We start from the raw sequence: 13,218 nt of genomic DNA, 5'->3' as shown, positions 1-13,218 counted from the left end.
TCATTAAAAGAGTTTGCAAGAACTCAAGATTATACAAAAATATTTTTAATTCATTAGGGAGAAACATATTTAATCCATAAAAATCCAGTAAGCAACAAGAATGGAGAAGAATCAATCTATTTTTATCAGAATTTTATCAGTAATGAAAGTGACCCTATAATAATCAATGCAGTTTTGCTATTATAGATTACAGGTCTAGAAAAAGAACACTGCAAACAGGACGTATGAAACAAAGATCATTACACCTGCAATAAAAGGTTATTTTAAAACTCTATTAAAATACAGAAAAATGAACTGGCAGTGATCCTCAATGTTTCAGAAATTTCCATGATAGATACACTACAAAGAAAACAGAAGAAACCTATAATAAAGTTAAATATGAAAGAACATGGACAAAAGAGTTTTAAACAAATTTGGAAATAACCAAGAAAGTAAATCAAATGCAACATGTCTGTTAGATGCGGGTCACACTCCCATAGCTCAACTGGTAGTAAACAAAATGGCACAGGGAAAGGGGACATGTTGGGAGAAAATCAAGTACCAGTACTGCTGCCCGTGCTTCAAGCTCAAACAATTGGCCCAGGTGCCAAGCTAAATGATGTAGTGTGCTACTGTTCAGAACACGAGTTGCAGCTTACCTGCCTTGGTATACATATATTAAATACAATGGTAGAAACTACTTTAACATAATGGAAAGATGAGAAAGTAACTGGAGAAGAAGCCAGATGGTTTTATACTTAACTTTCTGTCGATCTTATCTCTATCTACAAAGTATTTCAACATGGCTAAAATGATAAAGTTAATTAAAACAATCAATTAAATGACACTGCAAACATCCCTCCGATCAGCTGGATTAAGTAGTTTTATTATATGGAAACAGATATCCTTGCAGGTAAATTTATCACTGTAATTACTTTTTAGAGAGAAAGTGATGAAATGGGATGAAAGCCACAGAGACATTAGTAATGCTACATCCACATAAAGACAGACACAATAAACAGATAACTTATCTTTAATTGTTATTCTAAGTGGTCACCTGTGCGTTCATAATGATTAACTCTGTGCCTGTGTACAGCAGCAATTTGGAAGTTTACAAATTTAGCTTTTACGCATGGATGTTTTCTCCATCAGAAATGCAATGCTGATTGTGCACATCCGGGGGGGGCGGGGGGGAGAAATAAGTCATACCTTCCCGCTCAATTCCTTCCAAAGCATAAGAATACACTGTAGCAAATGGGCAACTATTGAGGGGAACCCTAACTCTCTACCTGATAGATCTTTCTTAGGAGCTTGCTAGGGAAGAAAACTTGTAAAAAGGGAGAGGACTGAGAACCATCAGAAAAAGATCTTAAAAACTCAATGTTAGTTAACTTTTCTGAGGTAGTGTTCACAGAATATTAATTTTAGTACATCAGAAGGGGATGTCTTACATTCCTACTTCTAGACATGTTCCTTTTAATCTGATGGTAAAACTTCAGCAAATGTTAAGTCAGCTGATTTTTTTCAAAGAGGAAGAGCATGGTTAAAAACGATAGAAATATATTAACAGAAGAAAAAGAGTTTGGATTTATATCCCGCCTTTCTCTCCTGTATGGAGACTCAAGGTGGTTTACAAGCTTTTTTCCCTTCCTCTCCCCACAACAGACACCTTGTGAGGTAGGTAGGGCTGAGAGAGTTCCGCAGAACTGTGACTAGCCCAAGGTCAGCCAGAAGGAAGGTAGGGGTGCGGAAACACATCTGGTTTACCAGATAAGCCTCTGCCTCTCAGGTGGAGGAGTGGGGAGTCAAACCCAGTTCTCCAGATTAGAATCCACCTGCTCTTAACCACTACACCACGCTGGCACTTACTTTCAGTCCCACTTCCAAAAACCCTATGATGCAGATATTTGAATATTTAATCATTAGGGACATCTCCGCTTTGGAAGAGCAGATGGTATGAGATTGGCATAATTTAAATCAACAGAAAAAGCGGACTCTTAAATGTCAAGAATTTAGATGGAATAGAGACCTCCAAGGAATACCAGGGTCATGATGCTGAGGCAGGCAATGGCACACCACCTCTGAACCACCTCCTCCCATCAGTGTAAGATTAAGACTCAATTGCACAAAGTTTTATTGCACATCTCTTCCCCACCAGGGGCCACCATAAGCCAGATATGACTTGATGGCAAAAATGTGTTGTTTTAGATAAAAATGCCTATTTGAAGAAAGTTTATGAACAATTGAGAAATACATCCCAGATATGAACCCAAATCCACTCAGCTGATTAAGAAAGATATTGTAAATACTCTGGGGGAGGCATTACAGAGAGGATATATTTCTAAATCAACATCTGAACTCCTGGAACCTGAGAGAAGGAGAACACATTTTTATTTATTGGCCAAGATTCATAAGGATGAATCTTGACTAGATCATGATGGATTTTTTTGAATATAGTGAATCAGATAGTTAGATATGAAGGATGTCTTATTTGTGACCATGGATGTTGTTTACTTATATACAGATATTCCTCAGACAAAAGCACTGGAGATCATTGAAAATGTTCTAAACAGAAAACAACTTACTGATATATCCTCCTAAAAGTTCTCGTTACTTGGCAAAGCTAATTTAAAAAAAAAATCAATTTGAAGATAATTTTTCTGTCAAATTTCAGGGACTGGCATGGGGGTGTAGATTTGCTCCAAAGCTAGTCAATTTATTCATGGACCATTTGGGGTACAACCGTTAGCTATCATGAAAACAATCCCTTTCATGACCATATTAAATGTATAAAATATTTTTAGATGATATATTTATGATTTGGAAAGGTTCTGAAATATTGTTAATACAATTTGGAGAATGTATTAATTCAGTCCACGAGTGTATCAAATTTGATATTAAACCAAATTGTTTTTTGAATGTTCAGATCCGGCCTTTGGCAGTTTTCATCCTTGAGATCTGAAACAGAATTTACTTTATTCTCAGATGTTGAGGAAATCATAGCAAGACCTTTAAAGATAGACCCATGTTCTGATGGAAAAATTTAAAATTAGAAGTATTTCTTTAGAATTTTCAGGCAGGCCCTACACAAAGCTAGGAATATTGATACATCACCCTTGTTAAGACCTAATTGTAAATCTAAAGAAACAAAGAGACTGCTTGTCACTCGCACCTATAAAACAATGTGCAATTGAGTCTTAATCTTGCACTAACAGGACACACTCTGTAAGAATTAATCTATGATGAATATGGATCATAACCAAAAATACAATGAGATTGTGGGCAAGATACAGTAACCAACACTGAGGAAGTGGATTTAGTGTTTCCACAAAATGGGCATAATAAGAACCAAAGGGCTTGTCTTCTTGAACATTCAATATCTGGATGCTCATATTGCCTTATGTGTTCTGAGAGGATGATTCTTCTCCGAATACTGAGCATCTATTTATATGTTTACTTGCACTTTCCATATTTAGTATATCAAATGTGTGTGGCAGCTATTTTTGATTATCTGCAGCATTTTTGTAACAAAAAGTTGATACCACCTGATCTTTAAGTGCATAAGAAACAGAGTACACTTGTGGGATAGAACTTGAGTTGGTTACTCCAGTTGCAACAGCATTTAGCTGTCCTAGCAGCGAATTCTGGGTTTAAAGGCAAAGTACCACTAGGAAAGAACAATGGACCCCAGAGAGGGAGAATAGCAGCAAGCAATAATAGTGTGGGAGAAGGGAAAGAGGAATCTACGTTGACATGGTAAGGTGTGAATAACAAAACCTTTGAAAAATCTATATATCGAATTCCCACACATGCTCCCTGCTGTGGATAGCTAAATCCGCAAATAGGAGGAACACTTCCCCCAGTACTTTTTTCTGCAAACTCAGGGGAGCCCCCAGGGTCATCAGAAAAATCTAAAACTTCTTTTAAATGGGGGAGAGGGATTTAAATTTCCTCTAAAATAAGAAAGCGTTCTCTATGTGACTTCAGAGAACACTGAAAAGGTGGATGGATAGATAGATAGAGATAGAGATAGATAGAGATAGATAGATAGAGAGAGAGAGAGAGAGAGAGAGAGAGAGAGAGAGGATGGGTGGGGGGATGGATGGAGGGGGGGATGGGGGGGGGGGGGGGGGTGGGGGGGGGGGGGGGGGTGGGGGGGGGGGGTGGGGTGGGGGGGGGGGGGGGGCGGGGGTGGTGGGGGGGGGGGGGGGAGGGGTGGATGGGGGGGGGGGTGGGGGGGGTTGGGAGGGTGGGGGGGGGGGGGGGTAGGGGGGGGGGGGGGTCGGGGGGGGGGGGGGGGTGGTGGGAAGGGGGGGGGGGGGGGGGGGGGTGGGGGGGGGGGGGGGTGGGGGGGGGGGTGGGGGGGAGGGGGGGGTGGGGGGGGGGGGGGGTGGGGGGGGGGGGGGGGGGGGGGGGGGGGGGGTGGGGGGGGGGGGGGGTGGGGGGGGGGGGGGGTGGGGGGGGGGGGGGGTGGGGGGGGGGGGGGGTGGGGGGGGGGGGGGGTGGGGGGGGGGGGGGGTGGGGGGGGGGGGGGGTGGGGGGGGGGGGGGGTGGGGGGGGGGGGGGGTGGGGGGGGGGGGGGGTGGGGGGGGGGGGGGGTGGGGGGGGGGGGGGGTGGGGGGGGGGGGGGGTGGGGGGGGGGGGGGGTGGGGGGGGGGGGGGGTGGGGGGGGGGGGGGGTGGGGGGGGGGGGGGGTGGGGGGGGGGGGGGGTGGGGGGGGGGGGGGGTGGGGGGGGGGGGGGGTGGGGGGGGGGGGGGGTGGGGGGGGGGGGGGGTGGGGGGGGGGGGGGGTGGGGGGGGGGGGGGGTGGGGGGGGGGGGGGGTGGGGGGGGGGGGGGGTGGGGGGGGGGGGGGGTGGGGGGGGGGGGGGGTGGGGGGGGGGGGGGGTGGGGGGGGGGGGGGGTGGGGGGGGGGGGGGGTGGGGGGGGGGGGGGGTGGGGGGGGGGGGGGGTGGGGGGGGGGGGGGGTGGGGGGGGGGGGGGGTGGGGGGGGGGGGGGGTGGGGGGGGGGGGGGGTGGGGGGGGGGGGGGGTGGGGGGGGGGGGGGGTGGGGGGGGGGGGGGGTGGGGGGGGGGGGGGGTGGGGGGGGGGGGGGGTGGGGGGGGGGGGGGGTGGGGGGGGGGGGGGGTGGGGGGGGGGGGGGGTGGGGGGGGGGGGGGGTGGGGGGGGGGGGGGGTGGGGGGGGGGGGGGGTGGGGGGGGGGGGGGGTGGGGGGGGGGGGGGGTGGGGGGGGGGGGGGGTGGGGGGGGGGGGGGGTGGGGGGGGGGGGGGGTGGGGGGGGGGGGGGGTGGGGGGGGGGGGGGGTGGGGGGGGGGGGGGGTGGGGGGGGGGGGGGGTGGGGGGGGGGGGGGGTGGGGGGGGGGGGGGGTGGGGGGGGGGGGGGGTGGGGGGGGGGGGGGGTGGGGGGGGGGGGGGGTGGGGGGGGGGGGGGGTGGGGGGGGGGGGGGGTGGGGGGGGGGGGGGGTGGGGGGGGGGGGGGGTGGGGGGGGGGGGGGGTGGGGGGGGGGGGGGGTGGGGGGGGGGGGGGGTGGGGGGGGGGGGGGGTGGGGGGGGGGGGGGGTGGGGGGGGGGGGGGGTGGGGGGGGGGGGGGGTGGGGGGGGGGGGGGGTGGGGGGGGGGGGGGGTGGGGGGGGGGGGGGGTGGGGGGGGGGGGGGGTGGGGGGGGGGGGGGGTGGGGGGGGGGGGGGGTGGGGGGGGGGGGGGGTGGGGGGGGGGGGGGGTGGGGGGGGGGGGGGGTGGGGGGGGGGGGGGGTGGGGGGGGGGGGGGGTGGGGGGGGGGGGGGGTGGGGGGGGGGGGGGGTGGGGGGGGGGGGGGGTGGGGGGGGGGGGGGGTGGGGGGGGGGGGGGGTGGGGGGGGGGGGGGGTGGGGGGGGGGGGGGGTGGGGGGGGGGGGGGGTGGGGGGGGGGGGGGGTGGGGGGGGGGGGGGGTGGGGGGGGGGGGGGGTGGGGGGGGGGGGGGGTGGGGGGGGGGGGGGGTGGGGGGGGGGGGGGGTGGGGGGGGGGGGGGGTGGGGGGGGGGGGGGGTGGGGGGGGGGGGGGGTGGGGGGGGGGGGGGGTGGGGGGGGGGGGGGGTGGGGGGGGGGGGGGGTGGGGGGGGGGGGGGGTGGGGGGGGGGGGGGGTGGGGGGGGGGGGGGGTGGGGGGGGGGGGGGGTGGGGGGGGGGGGGGGTGGGGGGGGGGGGGGGTGGGGGGGGGGGGGGGTGGGGGGGGGGGGGGGTGGGGGGGGGGGGGGGTGGGGGGGGGGGGGGGTGGGGGGGGGGGGGGGTGGGGGGGGGGGGGGGTGGGGGGGGGGGGGGGTGGGGGGGGGGGGGGGTGGGGGGGGGGGGGGGTGGGGGGGGGGGGGGGTGGGGGGGGGGGGGGGTGGGGGGGGGGGGGGGTGGGGGGGGGGGGGGGTGGGGGGGGGGGGGGGTGGGGGGGGGGGGGGGTGGGGGGGGGGGGGGGTGGGGGGGGGGGGGGGTGGGGGGGGGGGGGGGTGGGGGGGGGGGGGGGTGGGGGGGGGGGGGGGTGGGGGGGGGGGGGGGTGGGGGGGGGGGGGGGTGGGGGGGGGGGGGGGTGGGGGGGGGGGGGGGTGGGGGGGGGGGGGGGTGGGGGGGGGGGGGGGTGGGGGGGGGGGGGGGTGGGGGGGGGGGGGGGTGGGGGGGGGGGGGGGTGGGGGGGGGGGGGGGTGGGGGGGGGGGGGGGTGGGGGGGGGGGGGGGTGGGGGGGGGGGGGGGTGGGGGGGGGGGGGGGTGGGGGGGGGGGGGGGTGGGGGGGGGGGGGGGTGGGGGGGGGGGGGGGTGGGGGGGGGGGGGGGTGGGGGGGGGGGGGGGTGGGGGGGGGGGGGGGTGGGGGGGGGGGGGGGTGGGGGGGGGGGGGGGTGGGGGGGGGGGGGGGTGGGGGGGGGGGGGGGTGGGGGGGGGGGGGGGTGGGGGGGGGGGGGGGTGGGGGGGGGGGGGGGTGGGGGGGGGGGGGGGTGGGGGGGGGGGGGGGTGGGGGGGGGGGGGGGTGGGGGGGGGGGGGGGTGGGGGGGGGGGGGGGTGGGGGGGGGGGGGGGTGGGGGGGGGGGGGGGTGGGGGGGGGGGGGGGTGGGGGGGGGGGGGGGTGGGGGGGGGGGGGGGTGGGGGGGGGGGGGGGTGGGGGGGGGGGGGGGTGGGGGGGGGGGGGGGTGGGGGGGGGGGGGGGTGGGGGGGGGGGGGGGTGGGGGGGGGGGGGGGTGGGGGGGGGGGGGGGTGGGGGGGGGGGGGGGTGGGGGGGGGGGGGGGTGGGGGGGGGGGGGGGTGGGGGGGGGGGGGGGTGGGGGGGGGGGGGGGTGGGGGGGGGGGGGGGTGGGGGGGGGGGGGGGTGGGGGGGGGGGGGGGTGGGGGGGGGGGGGGGTGGGGGGGGGGGGGGGTGGGGGGGGGGGGGGGTGGGGGGGGGGGGGGGTGGGGGGGGGGGGGGGTGGGGGGGGGGGGGGGTGGGGGGGGGGGGGGGTGGGGGGGGGGGGGGGTGGGGGGGGGGGGGGGTGGGGGGGGGGGGGGGTGGGGGGGGGGGGGGGTGGGGGGGGGGGGGGGTGGGGGGGGGGGGGGGTGGGGGGGGGGGGGGGTGGGGGGGGGGGGGGGTGGGGGGGGGGGGGGGTGGGGGGGGGGGGGGGTGGGGGGGGGGGGGGGTGGGGGGGGGGGGGGGTGGGGGGGGGGGGGGGTGGGGGGGGGGGGGGGTGGGGGGGGGGGGGGGTGGGGGGGGGGGGGGGTGGGGGGGGGGGGGGGTGGGGGGGGGGGGGGGTGGGGGGGGGGGGGGGTGGGGGGGGGGGGGGGTGGGGGGGGGGGGGGGTGGGGGGGGGGGGGGGTGGGGGGGGGGGGGGGTGGGGGGGGGGGGGGGTGGGGGGGGGGGGGGGTGGGGGGGGGGGGGGGTGGGGGGGGGGGGGGGTGGGGGGGGGGGGGGGTGGGGGGGGGGGGGGGTGGGGGGGGGGGGGGGTGGGGGGGGGGGGGGGTGGGGGGGGGGGGGGGTGGGGGGGGGGGGGGGTGGGGGGGGGGGGGGGTGGGGGGGGGGGGGGGTGGGGGGGGGGGGGGGTGGGGGGGGGGGGGGGTGGGGGGGGGGGGGGGTGGGGGGGGGGGGGGGTGGGGGGGGGGGGGGGTGGGGGGGGGGGGGGGTGGGGGGGGGGGGGGGTGGGGGGGGGGGGGGGTGGGGGGGGGGGGGGGTGGGGGGGGGGGGGGGTGGGGGGGGGGGGGGGTGGGGGGGGGGGGGGGTGGGGGGGGGGGGGGGTGGGGGGGGGGGGGGGTGGGGGGGGGGGGGGGTGGGGGGGGGGGGGGGTGGGGGGGGGGGGGGGTGGGGGGGGGGGGGGGTGGGGGGGGGGGGGGGTGGGGGGGGGGGGGGGTGGGGGGGGGGGGGGGTGGGGGGGGGGGGGGGTGGGGGGGGGGGGGGGTGGGGGGGGGGGGGGGTGGGGGGGGGGGGGGGTGGGGGGGGGGGGGGGTGGGGGGGGGGGGGGGTGGGGGGGGGGGGGGGTGGGGGGGGGGGGGGGTGGGGGGGGGGGGGGGTGGGGGGGGGGGGGGGTGGGGGGGGGGGGGGGTGGGGGGGGGGGGGGGTGGGGGGGGGGGGGGGTGGGGGGGGGGGGGGGTGGGGGGGGGGGGGGGTGGGGGGGGGGGGGGGTGGGGGGGGGGGGGGGTGGGGGGGGGGGGGGGTGGGGGGGGGGGGGGGTGGGGGGGGGGGGGGGTGGGGGGGGGGGGGGGTGGGGGGGGGGGGGGGTGGGGGGGGGGGGGGGTGGGGGGGGGGGGGGGTGGGGGGGGGGGGGGGTGGGGGGGGGGGGGGGTGGGGGGGGGGGGGGGTGGGGGGGGGGGGGGGTGGGGGGGGGGGGGGGTGGGGGGGGGGGGGGGTGGGGGGGGGGGGGGGTGGGGGGGGGGGGGGGTGGGGGGGGGGGGGGGTGGGGGGGGGGGGGGGTGGGGGGGGGGGGGGGTGGGGGGGGGGGGGGGTGGGGGGGGGGGGGGGTGGGGGGGGGGGGGGGTGGGGGGGGGGGGGGGTGGGGGGGGGGGGGGGTGGGGGGGGGGGGGGGTGGGGGGGGGGGGGGGTGGGGGGGGGGGGGGGTGGGGGGGGGGGGGGGTGGGGGGGGGGGGGGGTGGGGGGGGGGGGGGGTGGGGGGGGGGGGGGGTGGGGGGGGGGGGGGGTGGGGGGGGGGGGGGGTGGGGGGGGGGGGGGGTGGGGGGGGGGGGGGGTGGGGGGGGGGGGGGGTGGGGGGGGGGGGGGGTGGGGGGGGGGGGGGGTGGGGGGGGGGGGGGGTGGGGGGGGGGGGGGGTGGGGGGGGGGGGGGGTGGGGGGGGGGGGGGGTGGGGGGGGGGGGGGGTGGGGGGGGGGGGGGGTGGGGGGGGGGGGGGGTGGGGGGGGGGGGGGGTGGGGGGGGGGGGGGGTGGGGGGGGGGGGGGGTGGGGGGGGGGGGGGGTGGGGGGGGGGGGGGGTGGGGGGGGGGGGGGGTGGGGGGGGGGGGGGGTGGGGGGGGGGGGGGGTGGGGGGGGGGGGGGGTGGGGGGGGGGGGGGGTGGGGGGGGGGGGGGGTGGGGGGGGGGGGGGGTGGGGGGGGGGGGGGGTGGGGGGGGGGGGGGGTGGGGGGGGGGGGGGGTGGGGGGGGGGGGGGGTGGGGGGGGGGGGGGGTGGGGGGGGGGGGGGGTGGGGGGGGGGGGGGGTGGGGGGGGGGGGGGGTGGGGGGGGGGGGGGGTGGGGGGGGGGGGGGGTGGGGGGGGGGGGGGGTGGGGGGGGGGGGGGGTGGGGGGGGGGGGGGGTGGGGGGGGGGGGGGGTGGGGGGGGGGGGGGGTGGGGGGGGGGGGGGGTGGGGGGGGGGGGGGGTGGGGGGGGGGGGGGGTGGGGGGGGGGGGGGGTGGGGGGGGGGGGGGGTGGGGGGGGGGGGGGGTGGGGGGGGGGGGGGGTGGGGGGGGGGGGGGGTGGGGGGGGGGGGGGGTGGGGGGGGGGGGGGGTGGGGGGGGGGGGGGGTGGGGGGGGGGGGGGGTGGGGGGGGGGGGGGGTGGGGGGGGGGGGGGGTGGGGGGGGGGGGGGGTGGGGGGGGGGGGGGGTGGGGGGGGGGGGGGGTGGGGGGGGGGGGGGGTGGGGGGGGGGGGGGGTGGGGGGGGGGGGGGGTGGGGGGGGGGGGGGGTGGGGGGGGGGGGGGGTGGGGGGGGGGGGGGGTGGGGGGGGGGGGGGGTGGGGGGGGGGGGGGGTGGGGGGGGGGGGGGGTGGGGGGGGGGGGGGGTGGGGGGGGGGGGGGGTGGGGGGGGGGGGGGGTGGGGGGGGGGGGGGGTGGGGGGGGGGGGGGGTGGGGGGGGGGGGGGGTGGGGGGGGGGGGGGGTGGGGGGGGGGGGGGGTGGGGGGGGGGGGGGGTGGGGGGGGGGGGGGGTGGGGGGGGGGGGGGGTGGGGGGGGGGGGGGGTGGGGGGGGGGGGGGGTGGGGGGGGGGGGGGGTGGGGGGGGGGGGGGGTGGGGGGGGGGGGGGGTGGGGGGGGGGGGGGGTGGGGGGGGGGGGGGGTGGGGGGGGGGGGGGGTGGGGGGGGGGGGGGGTGGGGGGGGGGGGGGGTGGGGGGGGGGGGGGGTGGGGGGGGGGGGGGGTGGGGGGGGGGGGGGGTGGGGGGGGGGGGGGGTGGGGGGGGGGGGGGGTGGGGGGGGGGGGGGGTGGGGGGGGGGGGGGGTGGGGGGGGGGGGGGGTGGGGGGGGGGGGGGGTGGGGGGGGGGGGGGGTGGGGGGGGGGGGGGGTGGGGGGGGGGGGGGGTGGGGGGGGGGGGGGGTGGGGGGGGGGGGGGGTGGGGGGGGGGGGGGGTGGGGGGGGGGGGGGGTGGGGGGGGGGGGGGGTGGGGGGGGGGGGGGGTGGGGGGGGGGGGGGGTGGGGGGGGGGGGGGGTGGGGGGGGGGGGGGGTGGGGGGGGGGGGGGGTGGGGGGGGGGGGGGGTGGGGGGGGGGGGGGGTGGGGGGGGGGGGGGGTGGGGGGGGGGGGGGGTGGGGGGGGGGGGGGGTGGGGGGGGGGGGGGGTGGGGGGGGGGGGGGGTGGGGGGGGGGGGGGGTGGGGGGGGGGGGGGGTGGGGGGGGGGGGGGGTGGGGGGGGGGGGGGGTGGGGGGGGGGGGGGGTGGGGGGGGGGGGGGGTGGGGGGGGGGGGGGGTGGGGGGGGGGGGGGGTGGGGGGGGGGGGGGGTGGGGGGGGGGGGGGGTGGGGGGGGGGGGGGGTGGGGGGGGGGGGGGGTGGGGGGGGGGGGGGGTGGGGGGGGGGGGGGGTGGGGGGGGGGGGGGGTGGGGGGGGGGGGGGGTGGGGGGGGGGGGGGGTGGGGGGGGGGGGGGGTGGGGGGGGGGGGGGGTGGGGGGGGGGGGGGGTGGGGGGGGGGGGGGGTGGGGGGGGGGGGGGGTGGGGGGGGGGGGGGGTGGGGGGGGGGGGGGGTGGGGGGGGGGGGGGGTGGGGGGGGGGGGGGGTGGGGGGGGGGGGGGGTGGGGGGGGGGGGGGGTGGGGGGGGGGGGGGGTGGGGGGGGGGGGGGGTGGGGGGGGGGGGGGGTGGGGGGGGGGGGGGGTGGGGGGGGGGGGGGGTGGGGGGGGGGGGGGGTGGGGGGGGGGGGGGGTGGGGGGGGGGGGGGGTGGGGGGGGGGGGGGGTGGGGGGGGGGGGGGGTGGGGGGGGGGGGGGGTGGGGGGGGGGGGGGGTGGGGGGGGGGGGGGGTGGGGGGGGGGGGGGGTGGGGGGGGGGGGGGGTGGGGGGGGGGGGGGGTGGGGGGGGGGGGGGGTGGGGGGGGGGGGGGGTGGGGGGGGGGGGGGGTGGGGGGGGGGGGGGGTGGGGGGGGGGGGGGGTGGGGGGGGGGGGGGGTGGGGGGGGGGGGGGGTGGGGGGGGGGGGGGGTGGGGGGGGGGGGGGGTGGGGGGGGGGGGGGGTGGGGGGGGGGGGGGGTGGGGGGGGGGGGGGGTGGGGGGGGGGGGGGGTGGGGGGGGGGGGGGGTGGGGGGGGGGGGGGGTGGGGGGGGGGGGGGGTGGGGGGGGGGGGGGGTGGGGGGGGGGGGGGGTGGGGGGGGGGGGGGGTGGGGGGGGGGGGGGGTGGGGGGGGGGGGGGGTGGGGGGGGGGGGGGGTGGGGGGGGGGGGGGGTGGGGGGGGGGGGGGGTGGGGGGGGGGGGGGGTGGGGGGGGGGGGGGGTGGGGGGGGGGGGGGGTGGGGGGGGGGGGGGGTGGGGGGGGGGGGGGGTGGGGGGGGGGGGGGGTGGGGGGGGGGGGGGGTGGGGGGGGGGGGGGGTGGGGGGGGGGGGGGGTGGGGGGGGGGGGGGGTGGGGGGGGGGGGGGGTGGGGGGGGGGGGGGGTGGGGGGGGGGGGGGGTGGGGGGGGGGGGGGGTGGGGGGGGGGGGGGGTGGGGGGGGGGGGGGGTGGGGGGGGGGGGGGGTGGGGGGGGGGGGGGGTGGGGGGGGGGGGGGGTGGGGGGGGGGGGGGGTGGGGGGGGGGGGGGGTGGGGGGGGGGGGGGGTGGGGGGGGGGGGGGGTGGGGGGGGGGGGGGGTGGGGGGGGGGGGGGGTGGGGGGGGGGGGGGGTGGGGGGGGGGGGGGGTGGGGGGGGGGGGGGGTGGGGGGGGGGGGGGGTGGGGGGGGGGGGGGGTGGGGGGGGGGGGGGGTGGGGGGGGGGGGGGGTGGGGGGGGGGGGGGGTGGGGGGGGGGGGGGGTGGGGGGGGGGGGGGGTGGGGGGGGGGGGGGGTGGGGGGGGGGGGGGGTGGGGGGGGGGGGGGGTGGGGGGGGGGGGGGGTGGGGGGGGGGGGGGGTGGGGGGGGGGGGGGGTGGGGGGGGGGGGGGGTGGGGGGGGGGGGGGGTGGGGGGGGGGGGGGGTGGGGGGGGGGGGGGGTGGGGGGGGGGGGGGGTGGGGGGGGGGGGGGGTGGGGGGGGGGGGGGGTGGGGGGGGGGGGGGGTGGGGGGGGGGGGGGGTGGGGGGGGGGGGGGGTGGGGGGGGGGGGGGGTGGGGGGGGGGGGGGGTGGGGGGGGGGGGGGGTGGGGGGGGGGGGGGGTGGGGGGGGGGGGGGGTGGGGGGGGGGGGGGGTGGGGGGGGGGGGGGGTGGGGGGGGGGGGGGGTGGGGGGGGGGGGGGGTGGGGGGGGGGGGGGGTGGGGGGGGGGGGGGGTGGGGGGGGGGGGGGGTGGGGGGGGGGGGGGGTGGGGGGGGGGGGGGGTGGGGGGGGGGGGGGGTGGGGGGGGGGGGGGGTGGGGGGGGGGGGGGGTGGGGGGGGGGGGGGGTGGGGGGGGGGGGGGGTGGGGGGGGGGGGGGGTGGGGGGGGGGGGGGGTGGGGGGGGGGGGGGGTGGGGGGGGGGGGGGG

This window comes from Sphaerodactylus townsendi, linkage group LG01, assembly GCF_021028975.2.
Source record: "Sphaerodactylus townsendi isolate TG3544 linkage group LG01, MPM_Stown_v2.3, whole genome shotgun sequence".
Taxonomy (NCBI): Eukaryota; Metazoa; Chordata; class Lepidosauria; order Squamata; family Sphaerodactylidae; genus Sphaerodactylus; species Sphaerodactylus townsendi.
The sequence above is the reverse complement of the archived record's forward strand: the minus strand, read 5'-3'. Positions refer to the sequence as shown.